Raw genomic sequence first — 13,107 nt, 5'->3', positions numbered from 1 at the left:
GTTAAGGGAACTGGCTATATCTTCTCTTACAGTAGTATGTGTAATACATCCTGTTATAGGAAACATGTGTAGATAGCACGTGGAGAAAGGTTAGCAAATTTAATTGTGGGTATTTTAAATCAAAACACAATGTTTTATTTAAGAATGTTTCAGTGGTAACAGGAAGAGCTGCAGTCAAAATTGCTTTTATGTATCATGCCAATTTGACATATTCACTAAAATCTGTTTTGCGAGTAGGAAACTAGTTGCAGGATCGCTCAGGTTACGTTATCCGAAGCAGGAATGCTGTTCTCCACTACATCACACTCCTCTCCAGCCCTGCCCCCAGTTCCAGCTTCTGCCATGGACTATTCAGTAACAACACTTACAAAAAACCCTCATTAAGATGTCATGTTTTGTCACTTTGTCAAACCTTGCCTTTTGCCAGTTTCTAAAGATGGCGAGTTTTGTGGGAGAGCATTAGTTGCCCGTATTCCCAGCTAATAACAAAAGGTCGATGGTCATCAAAGGCAGGGGGAGAGCTAGAAAGTTCCTTTTTCTCAAGCTTTGCTGAGACCACAGCTCTCTGTGGAAACTTAAATTGCTTTTGTTTGGCACAGTTTATGCAAATGCCAGGACTTTGCAGTATAGAATTGAAATGTCATAAGCATTAATCATGCTCTGTCTCCAAAACCCAGTTAGAAAAGACAGGATTTCAGTAAATTTCTCGGGTTTGTACCCGCTGCAGTGAGTGCCGCTCAGGAGGACGTAGCTGTGAGCAGTTTGCTCAGGTATTGACACAAGATTTAGTTCTGCTCATTTGGAATAGTTCCACTGCGGTCACTGATGTCTCATAACTAATGTGGGGGGAGTAGGTCCCATGAAGTTACTGAAGGCAGCAGTGCATGGAGCTTCACGCCTCACCCGGGGGAGCCAGGGCTCACCCCTGAGCCGGAGTCCTCGCAGGGACCCGGGTGGTGATGGCTGTGCGGCTGGATGGGGGGTGTTGTGCTCCCCGAGCATCAGCAGAGCTACGCTCGGGCTTCGCAGGTGTGCAGCTGCCAATATTTTGAAAGGTATCACAAAACATCTCTGAAAAAAGAATGGTTTTGAAGTTATTTTCATTTCCTATATAAGTAGAAAAAAATAATTGCTTCAAATCAGGAAGCTGTAGATACTGTACTCTGATACTGTTGGATACACGATTGCATTTTAACTTACCTGAAAAAGGAAAAAAATAGACATCTATTGTGCAGTTACCATTTAACAGAACTCGTCACTGCAGGTAGTAGGAAGTGTGGGTTAGATGTTGCTAGGTTGATAAATAACAATGACATGAGTCCAAATTCTCGTTTATGAATTTCATTCTCTTCATTGCAGCATTTTTTTTAATAATGATGTAAAATTGTCACAGTAATAAGAAGTTAAAGTGAATAATATGTAACTGTATCCTATGTATAGGTCCATTATGGCATAAAAAGGTCATATGTTGTGAATTGATTTAACCACATTTTTCTAAAAAATAAGTCTATTTTTTTTTAGTGATACTTTGAAGGTCTCTTCTGTATTGCTTTACTTTTTCTTCCGTGTGCTGTTTTATTTCTGAGAAGCCTGGGAGGCCATATCAGCACTGATACTGAGTGCTGTGTAAACAAAAGAAGTAATAAAATATATTCTGAAATTAGCTATCAGGGTTCAGAAATTAAGGGCAAGGTTTTGGTCAAACGACCTCATGTAAGCTTTAAAAGAAGATAAGACCTAGACTCTACAGGAAGAGAGAGACTCCCATCAAAGGAATTAATACTTCTGGACGCTGTGGGCCTGATTCTCATTTACGCTGATTATCGAGTTGGTTGTGTCACCTGTTACCTAATGACTTGAGACCTTTTTATTTAACAAACACAGCAGTCACAAAGAATGCTGGTTAAGTGAATAGCAACAAATACACTTAAAAATCCAAGGGTCCATTTGGAGTTGGGGCAGTTATAAATGATGTATGGATATCGGTGTCGGTGATACTAACGTGTGATGCAAAATGGGTTTGTAAATCTGTTTAAGGGTTAATATTTTCATTTAGTTTGAAAAAACCAAAAGTAGTAGCTATTGAGGAAGTGAGCATAGATTGGAAGCCAAGAGATCCAATTCGTATTATTTTACAGCTTTCCTTTTAAAAGGAAAGATTTGTAGATTCCTTTCTCTGTTTCGATGTCAAGTTTCAGGGTGGATGGGTACTTTGTGAGACTCTTGAGAGCCCTGGCCACAGTGTGTGGAGTTACTCCTCTTCATTCCCATCACCATGGTCCTTGCTGGAGACCTCCCTCTCCCTATGGGAGAGCCCCGAGAGCCAGGGGTGCAGGAGAGCCCTGAGAGCCAGCGGTGGGGAGGAGCCCCACGGGAATCCCCGGGGCCAGGACACTTCCTCGTTCTTGGGGCCACCCAGGCAGCTGAAGGAAGACAATCAGCAGATCTACCCTGGTGCCGGGTGTGAGTACTGTCTATTTGAGAACTTCTAATTGGCTGAAGGGAGAATGTATCTTAGAGATGAGGTCAAGGCTGAATGAGTCCTGGAATGTGGAGCAGCCGAAACAGATGATGTTAAGAAAAGTAAGCTCAGATTCCAGATTTTAAATCTGAAAGCCCTGGACTGCCATTTCAATTAGGAACATAATCTTGGTTTTGTTTAGTCCTTCTCTGCCCCTTGTATCCCTGCTTTATAAATACACTCGTGCCGTTGTGAAGCAATCAGAGACCCCAGCAGTAATTCCACAGCATTTAACCTCCATCATACAGGTGACTACACAAAACAGTTATGAGTTATAAAGAAGTTCCAGATGTGTTTAAATAAGGTTGGTTACTGAGAGAAACCACTTTAAAAGCTAACCTTCTAGGATATATTTACCCTAGTAATAAAGCATGCATTTAAAAGGTACGGTACGGTTTCAGCAGCAGTGGGGAATTTTTTGGCACTATTCTTACAGCTTCACAGTGGGCCAAGAGGAAAGCCTGGTCAATACAGACGGAGTACTAACTAAACGCAACCAATATATTTATTACATTTATAAACCATTCTTATCTCTTTTCCCACTCTCTTGCTTCCTTGTTAATCACAATGTTCTTTATTGCTATTGAAAGAAACGATCATACTAAGCTGCAAACACTGTGTTTAACAGCATGCTCTGCATCACCCTCACAGAGCAAGCAACTTAATAGGTGGTAGCTGATGTTTGAAAAAATGTGCTGAAATCAGTAGGTTCCCCAGAAAACATTATCTTCTGATTGTTATTTAAGTTACTTTTTGCTTGGGTTCCATAGCCAGAAAGCTGAAGTTAATCTTGTCTCCCCTCCTGTTACAGACAGCCCTATTCAGGGCCCTTTGATGTCAGTGCAAAGAATCCCATTTTTAGTGGCCTTTGAACCAGATGTAGTAAAAGGGCAACTGAGCATTTTGTAGGGGTTGCAGTTGGGTAACTTGCTTAAAGGAGGAGAGTTCTGTTACCCATTTCTGTTTTCCCATTCTTTTTTTTTTATTTTTATTATTTATATATCATTAAAAATAATGTAGATACTTGGCAAACAGTGAAGAGGGTAAATGCCTCTGCTCTGATCGTGTTAGAATTTATTTAGATAAAAGCAAAGCAAAGAAAGAACCGTATTGCTGTTTTTCAACCTTCATAGCAGCAGAGCAATAGCACACAAATTTAATGATTCCTGCTTGTTTCAGCTATTGTGAAATTTAGGAAGGAGTTTGCATAAGATAACATATCCTGCTGTTGTAATATACTGGAGACAGGGCTCAGATCTCTGGATAAGGAACGCTGCAAAAGCCCTAAGTGTTATTATCACTCCCCACCACTCTCCCCAGGATCTGAACCTGACCTCACTTCCTGGACCCAATCAATCTCCACCTTTGTCAAAATAACAGGATTTTACAGGAAGGGAATTTTCTATAATTATTATGTGAAACAGTTCTTTTCCTCAACACATACTCAGGTTTGGGCATGTTACTGAACAAAGCGAATTCCATATCAAAATGTGATCAATCTGAACACTTCTTGTGTTTGTAAAGAGCAGAGGGGAGCTGCCAGCAAACAAGAACTAGAGGTGGGGACCTGAGGTGGTGTCTCGCCAAAAGAGCTTGGCACCTTTGGCAATGAGGGAGGCAGAGAGGGCAGGTCACTTGGGAGGGACAGCAAGGTCTGGAGGAGCACTGCTGGTAGGAGAAAACAGGAGCTCCAAAGCACCTCGGGTTGGGCAGGGGCCGGTCTGGAGCGCTCCTGGATCAGGATTTGGGTTCTGGCCTGGGTTTCCTTCCTCAGCAGCCTGGTAGGAAACTTGTGGTCAGTTGTTTGTAGTGCATGGCTGGGGAAGTCTGTATTCCTGGGAGGAAAGGGAGGTGTAAAGATAAGCTGGAGGAAGGTGGCTAGAGACTGGGTATGTCCTGAGGGCTGTGGCTGGCCCTCGGGCTATTACACAAAAAGGGAAATTCACGTGCTTCTCTGACAGCACCTCCTTGAGAGCTCCCCTTCTTGGAGTGTGCTGAGCTGAAGCCTGCCTGCGTGCCTTTGGAGAGGGCAGGTTTTGCATCTGTTGGAAAGCCAAAGGACCAGAAACCTTGGATCGACTGTGCTGTCTGGAGCAGGCTCTGAGGGAGGGATGCACTGGAGAGGTGAGTGTCTGCCATTGCCACCGCTCTCCTCCTGGGCACCAGGAATCGTGCCAGGGCACCGCAGCGATGCTGCTTTCTACAGCTCCCTTTGTCCAGAGATGCAGCAGCTTGGGTGGAATAAAGCCTAAAACTTGTCTTGCAAATCCTGTGTTTGTAGCCCTTCTGGCTGTGAAGGCTTTACAACATCTGCTGGATTTCATTTGAGAGCGTGGATTTGGCAGAAATGGTTGGGCCTCTGAGTAGTGACAACTCCTGTGTGCCTCGTTACGCAGTATGGGCTGGTTTTTGGTGTGGCTCAGTGATGGGACATGCACGTGATTGCGGAAGCTTGAAAAACCCTGTGTGGGACCACTGATGTGCAGGAACATCTTCTTACAAATCCGTAGATGAGATGGGCGTCTTCTAACAGTCAGGCTTGTTACATAGTAAGGGCAGTCTGGAATAAAGCTTAATAAAATGCACATCAATAAAAAAACCTAATTTATTTTGTATGATATGCCCAGGTGGACGAGGCTGTTAATGTACATGCAGCAGTCAGTGTACTGTGAGGAAATAATTTATTCACCTATAAGAAAACCAAGCAGGCTTATCATAACTACCTTTATTCTGTGGCAAATTTCCTCTTCAAACTTGAAAACATTTGTAAGAGATTAATGTTTCTGGTGCTGCCTTGTAGGATAGCATAAATAACAGTTCTGCTGTGGTTACCAGCTACTAATGAAGTTAGTGTCTCCTTGGTGCAACTTCTTGGTGAATCCAATTTTACATACAAGTACAGGTCTGACCATTTCTTTTTCTGGAGGATGCACAGCTGAGACTCATCAGTCTGGCAACAACCTTGACACTGTGTTTGAATATATAACCTTTCCTCTCCCCAAGTAACTTATCTCTCACTAAGAAAAGTCTTTCAGAGAGAAATAAACAAGTGTCTGCCTGTATGAACTAGTAAAGGGAAAACAAAATGAAAAATGGAGCTGTATTATTTAAACAGTGTGACATGACAAACTGCAAGTGCTGCTCACACCTCGCCCTCGGTGAGCAGCGTGCTCTGGTGATAAGCTGTGGCTGAACCCAACCTTTACTTGCTGAACCTGCCTTTGTGAATACATTGCATTTTGCAATGGCGCAATATTGTAATCCTACAGATTTTCTTCAGACCATTTGTTGGGGTGAAATCCCACAAATGTCTGAACACAAAGACAAGGCCAAGCTGGACATCGGTGCTGTGGGTGACCTGACTCCCAGTCCCCTGGGACCATTCAGGCTCGGTGCAGAAGCTGCGTGGGTTAAATCATTCTGGTACCCGGACAGTCTGTGTGTGGGGATCAAGGGGCTGTAGCGTGAAACGTGGGGTAACAACTGCTGGCCATCTGTGCAGGCGGCGTGACCATGGGCTGGTGCAGATTTCACTAACGAGGTTAAGGAAGCTCCTGCCTTGCCAGAGCACGTGTGCTGTGCTCTGAGCCTTTCTGCAGCACACAGAGGGTGCACAGCTACTTTTGTGCATTCTAAAAATCCATGTAGGTGTGTGTTAGGGGCCTGGCACATCTCATGGCAAAGAGATAATGGCTGTTCAGGTCCAGATCACCAGGTCGTTTCCAGCTTGAGTTGCTGTTGGTAAATAAGAGATGTCACAGACATCCAGGGTGGTCAGAGTTAGGAGATTGCCGTCTATGGGTATGTTCGGTTGGGTCTGATTTGGTGGAAGAACAAGAGTTGGCAGCATCCTTCTTGATGGTTCAAAAGGAACAGCACTTTCCAGAAGAGGCAGAAATCTGCAAAACAAATATACAGGGTTACAAGATGAACATAAGGCTAAAGTAACATGGGAATTGTTAATCTATTTAGCTGTTCTCATTGCCCTGATTGTACTTACTCTGGAGGGTCTCAGCCTCACGTTCAGTTTAATAACATAAGCCTGGGAATAACAGCAATGCAGTACTCGAGACATGGCAGGAGTTCTGTACATTTTGTACAGAACTGTACTCAATGTCCTCCCCTCGCTGCTGGGGAAGAATAACCGGGCATTAACCAAAGTAGGGAAGTTAGCCGTGTTTTGTGGGGAAATAGGAAAGATAACGGGGGAAAAACAATAGGCAAAGGGAAAGGAGAAAGTCAATTAACTCGCTTTTCACAGAAGTATCTTTTCTATATAAAGACAACAAAAGGAAAAAGGATGAGGAATAACCAAAAAATAAAAAATCTAGTAGGAGACTTAATGGGGGAAGTAAAGAAAAGGAATAAAGCAACAGGGTAGAGGAAGAAGAAGCGATGCTAATCTCTTCCCAAGGGTCAAGTATATCCCTCTAACGGCATGGCCAGGATTCTGCTTCTGCTCCCTGCCTGAGTGGTTCTTTACAGCAGACCGCCAGGCACCAGCCTGCTCAGAGTAGCTGACTGTCCTTTGAGTTCCCAGGTACTACGCTATTGCTCTGGCGAAAATTCTTCAGCTGCAAACATTTTCAGGCCATGGTTGTGTTGTTAAGGGCATGGAGAAAAGAGAGTCTGAGATAATTTCTTAGTATGGTGCTACTTTTCCTGTATTTTAGAAGATACATTGTGGTAAACAGTGAAAATAATATTGAGGCAAACTAGAGCAAAAGGCAAGTTCAAAAAGCTATTTTATTGATTGAAGGACTTGATGCGGGAGGGAATGAAGAAGGACTGGAATTTGTACGACTCTGGTAACAGTCTGGCTGCATTCCTTTGTCAGTATTTTTATTGACTTTCACTTCCAAAGAAGCAGTGATGCTTCAGGCTGTTCTCTGAAGCCGGGGTGTATCTTGCTGACAGGATGCATCGCTGCTGGCCAGGGCTGTGTCTGCGGACATACATTGGACCAAACGACAGATGAGTTGTCTTCATGCTTCTCTCACGCTGAAGTGCTATTGTTTCCATACCTTTTGCATTTTGAGTAACAGCGCTTCACATGCTAGAAGGGTCATAATGAAATTTATTACCCCAGGCCCTGAAAGAGTTTATTGTTATTTTGACATTTTTCTCTTTTACTGTTTTATGTTTTCTCTGACCAGGAATAGAGAACTAGGAGTCAGACTTTCTGCTTTTTATATTTGCAGTTTTGCAAAGCAAAGATTAACCTAATGTCTATACCAGTTGAAGTTAGAGTGGAGGCGACTATTTGTTGTAATGCTATATAGCTGAAGAGGCCACAGGACTCTTATTCATTTTGTGATGAATTAGAATCCAGGGAAAGGATTTTATATGTCCATCATTGCCAAAATAGTGACGGGCAGAAATTCACGCTTGTACTATAAGGTAGCTGCAAAAAGGATGATGAAGATTACTATAAGCTCCAGTTAAATAGCGTAAAATATGAATTGAGTAATGACTGTCAGTTTTTCACTTGAGGAGTTTTTCACTGAATGTAATGGCGTCTGATCAGCCAGAGATCCATTCAGACAGCTTGGTTTGCTTTTAGTTACTTAGTGAAAAGATGCATGAGTTATTAATAAATTGAAACTAACTATTGCTTTAATGTATTTCCTTCAAATAGTTTATACTTGGGATTCTGAAAATGCACTGGGACCTTAACATTTGCAGAATATAATAAAAATGCTAAAAAGGGTTGGCAGGGAGAATAAGGAGATGTGAGCAAGTCAAGATAGTTACACTGCTGGAAACTGGCCACCCAAGAAGATCTGGCAGAGAAAGTAAAGTATTAATAGCATTATTAATCTTCTGAGTTTTACTGCCAGTAAAATAAGTCAAGAAAGCAAGACGAGGGAGGAGAAGTTATGAAGCAGCAGCACAAATAACGTAAGAGAGGCAGTTGTCAGAGGTACAATGTTTGTGGTTCCCGTTACCAGACTGGGAGCACCCGTGGGGGGACAGCGGCTGTGCCACATGTCCCGACGCTGCTGCTCGCAGGGGGACGAAGGGCATGGCACTGTTTACACTCCATATACCTCTGATACTCAGCAAATCCCCAGCGATTGTTTAGTACAACAATCAGAAGCTATTTTTGCATGGGCTTGGGGAGGAGGGGTTTGCATTCTGAGTTACTGAATGCATTTCTTCTGCTCGTTCTCCGCAGCGTCCCTGTACCGTGGCACAGTGCCATCGCTGCTTCTCCTGGGGTTTTGCCAAAAATCAAAAGTTGTTTTCCTGATATTCTGGATAGATTTTTTTCAGACTAACAGTTCCTGTAATTTCAGAATGTCCCAACCCATTGAGACTGTCATTCATGAAAAGTTTGGGTCACAGTTCAAATTGTTTCTAAAAAACTGCTTCTTTCCAATCCAGCCCCACTCAAGGCAGTGCCACATCAGGCACTGGAAATTCCTGCTGTATTTCTGCATGTATTCACACTGGTGCTTGGCAGAAACATGTTAAGCTTTAATTAAGGGGTAACTTTTATTTCTAACGCATAAAGAAAAATCTGCTCTAAGTCTGTGGTTTTCCATTAAGGTTCAGATTTAGTTGCCAGTTTTCAGTGAACACTTTTCTTTTATTCGCTATTTTATTTTGTTGCTCTTGTTGCTTTTGTTGCCTTCCTGACACTCAGCATGACTTCACAGCTAAATAATGATCAGTATAAATTTTTCAGTATATGCTTTTCAGAATTTAAGAACAGACTGTAAGGGCATTTGGCTACATGGGCTTCCCTGAAAATGACATGAATCTATTTTATTTTTTATTTCATTTTAATGTTTGGTTTGGAGCATCAACTTAAAGGGCCAAACCAGAGGAGGGATGTGATTGCTAGGTACACTGCACCTGTAGAAGAAGCAGTTCCTGCCTCCTCCATTCTCATTGTTCCTGGTCAAGACAGTAGGTTTGCACAGCTGGAAAACTGAAGGCAGCGATAGATCAGATGGTTTAGAAAAGATTGACTAAAAAAGGAAAATACTGTGAAACACCTTCGCCTGACATCAGATAGAATAAATAACTGGCATGTTTTATGAAGAACATGTTCGATATGAGCAGTCTCTAGCAGTCCCTCTTTATTACACTAAGCATGAAGAAGCCAAGTGCAATTAAATCCACAAACTGATCTGTCCACTAGAAAATACAGTCTTTGCAGAGGATGGCCCAGGCTGTTCCCCATTGTGTAGTCTGGGAGAGGTGGGAGAAAAAGCCTAACAGATTGGTGATTTGAGATCCGACTTAGATATGTTAGGGCTCCTGTAGAAAAATAAATGGGTTAAGAAAGGCTGCAGATTCCAGGCAAAAGGCCCAAGTAAATGCAATATCTGGGACAATAACTTCAACACAGGAGACTGTAATAAAAAATCCTATCTGTGGGGAAAAAAACCATATATTTTTAAATAAACAGATGAGACCTATCAACAGTCACATGTAGCTAGAACCTCCTAGAAACATGTAAAGCAGAAAAGGAAACAATCGTTTGGAAAAGGAGAATAAAAACAGATCTGCAGGAACATTGAAACTTATTGCATTAGCTGTCAGAGAAGCATCATTCACTTTTTGATTCCTCAGCAGCAAAGGACAGACACAGTGCTCTCCTCTCTTGCTTCAACTTCTTTCCTCTTAGTAGAAATCTGTTGTTTAGTTTGAAAATTCACATCTGTTTTATACAAACTGTATGAGTATTTTAAACTTCAGCTATAAAGCGGCTAAGACATCATTTGCTGCTCCTAGTATGGTTTATAATTGGGATCACGTACTCCCTTCTTGAACCGGGAACTGAAGCCAGGATTCTCTGTCTCGGTAATTATCTCAGAAACCAGTGACAAACTGGGTCCCATCATCTGTGAGCTGTGCTGTGCTGGGGGTGAGACTGGTGCTCGCTGCCTGGTCCTGCATCGGCCGAGGAGGAGGAGGAGGAGGAGGAGGAGGAGGAGGAGGAGGAGGAGGAAGGTGCTGGGAACCCAAAGGTACCAGCCTCCAGAGAGAGGGCTTTGGCATGACAGATTTTATTTTTTAACTTGTTTGTTTGTTTGTAATTTGTTTGTTTTCAAAAATCTTCCTTACTTCCCTTTCCCCAAACCAAGTTAAACCCAAGCAAGCATCCTGTTTAAAAGTAAATAAATAAACAAAAAATCTAGCTATGTAATCAAATGTCAAGTATGCTGCTTATGCAAGTGATCTGAACTCAGTCAGCATGAGAAATCCAGAGTTCTGGTATTTCATCCCCTTAACATCTAGGTTTGGATTTTTAAAAGTTTTTTTTTTTTTTTTAATTTGTTTTAGACAACTCTGAAAAGCAGTGGCTTTACAGAAATAGTGCCTTTTGAGGTTTATTTTCTACCTTCTTCCAATCCTGCAGTCTCTGTCTTTGGGCTGTGCATCCAGCCATTTGCTTTTTTCTCCTTCTTTCTGTTTCTCAGGATTACTCATCATCTCTGGGGTCTCTAAAGCACGGCCAGATTGCTTTACCATTCAGAAACTGGAGATACAGCAATACAGGAAGCTGAACCAAACCTTTTAGGTTTAATTCTGGTAGAAATTCTCCATTATGATTTAGGAATTCACCGTCTCTTTCTGGCAGTATCTCACAAATGGGGCAGTGGTGTTCCTTGACCCCTCTGTTTGGGGTATAAGCCGTTTGAGGCAAATTCTCCTCGTCTTTTATGTGAACACTGCCTCGGTGTTTGCATTTTGACTCTAAGTACAACTGAAACCTAAAATATGTGATGGTAAGTCCCTCTAGTAAGCTCTAAGAACTACCACTGAAGATACACTGATTATTGCCCATCCTAAAGAACTATATCTTAACTAAGCCAAAAAGTTGGAAAAAGCAGCATCTTGCATAAGCTTTAGTCTGCTGTTTCAGTGATATTTTGAAAGCTGAATGTTTTGTTTGAGATGGATGTTTGCAGTTAAAATTCAGTGGTCTTACAGAATAAAGGCTCTGTATTTGGGGCATTTGAAATGTGTGGTTGATTTTATTTTCCTCTGGATTTTTGTATGCTGGCTGTATTTACATTTTATGCCCAGATGGTTTTCTTTAACGTCTTAGTATAACTTACATGTAACATCTTGCACCAGCGTTGTTTTCTTGATTTATGCCTCTGTGTTTGAATAGTTTGAAAACTTTGTGAGGGCACCTAATGGGGAAACTGCTTTTTTAACACTGCGGATGGCTGTTCTCTGTCAACAGAAAACTGGAAACGTGTGGTTTGTGTGTGAGTTGTCGGACAGTATTACAGTCGTGGAATGCTGTTTGTTTTCTTTTATTTTATCCTTTAAAGAAGCTTAACACCTTTGCCCCCAGTTGAAAGAGTGTTCTTTCTTAGCACATTAGTAGCTCTGGAATTAAGTATTAAGTAATTAATTTCTATTTTTCATAAGGGATTATACTCTTCCCATGTAGAAGATGCTAAGGCCTGTGTGAATAGGATAAAGATGGAATTTATGAGCCGATACATGTGATGTGAACTATTCATGGAAGGAAAATCCCATGTTAGGTAGAACTAGAAATGCTCGTTGAGTAGATAAAGCACCTGCAAATACTACTGACTATAGCCATTCTCTGCTCCACATTATCTGAAAGAAACGGTTGTACAGTAAAGAAATACTTATAGAAAACCTTCAAATTAACTCTGCAACCTGATGTGCAAGTCAAGTGTCCTGCATTGTAGCAATCATTTTGTTCCGGGAGTAGAAGTACCTGCTTTGCAATGGCAGCCTCTAACAATAGGATGTATAGGAATCCATAAGGTGTGGAATTGAGCTAGCAATTGAGGGTATTCACAAAACAAAATAACACAGGCTTCCTTCTTTCTGCATCTGGAGAGGGCCTAAGGGCTTTTGAGATTGCTTAAAAGATGAAGTATAATTGTGAATGAAATTATGCAGCTGGCAAAAGGAATTGGTTTCTGGTCGGTTTTGATGAGGCCAGTTGGAAAGCTGTTTGGCTGCAATGACTAAAGAGTATTTCTGTTCCACTGCTGACAAAATGGACTAGTAATAGTCACAAACAATGGTGTTTGCGGTTTTCTCTTGAAATGTCCTGTTGCCAGGGTTCCGTTTCATCCCTGTTTAGGGGAAAGAAGAGTAGAAAAGCATATGATTTTTTTAAAATGTGAATGTAATAGAAATTAGGCAGAGTACATCACGTTGCTTACTGTAAATGTGCCACCTAAACTGGTGAAGCCTAAGTGACACTGGTAAAGTGAAGACATTACCTAGTTACACCTTGCCAACAGACTGAGATCTTTCCAGGGAGACAGGGCTTCTGTGCAGTCTCAGAGAGATGAGATCTATCAAAGTAATTACTAGTTACACAGATAAGTACCTACTTCCTGTCTGAAAATCTTTCCATATAAGTTTGTTTGCATCTTATACCCCCTTCAGACAGTGCTTAGAGGGAAATACTATGCTAAATTCACTATGTTGACCAAAGGTAAATAGAAAACTTAAGAACAGGAGTTTTCACTAAATGGTTATTTATAAGTAATACTCAGTTTTGGAAGCCTGTGCTCTACGTTCAGACTCACTTCCAGCTGAATGTACCAGAGCACAGCTCTGCAGACAGA

The sequence above is a fragment of the Numenius arquata genome, chromosome 12 (genome assembly GCF_964106895.1).
Source record: "Numenius arquata chromosome 12, bNumArq3.hap1.1, whole genome shotgun sequence".
Classification (NCBI taxonomy): domain Eukaryota; kingdom Metazoa; phylum Chordata; class Aves; order Charadriiformes; family Scolopacidae; genus Numenius; species Numenius arquata.
This window is presented reverse-complemented; position numbering follows the sequence as displayed.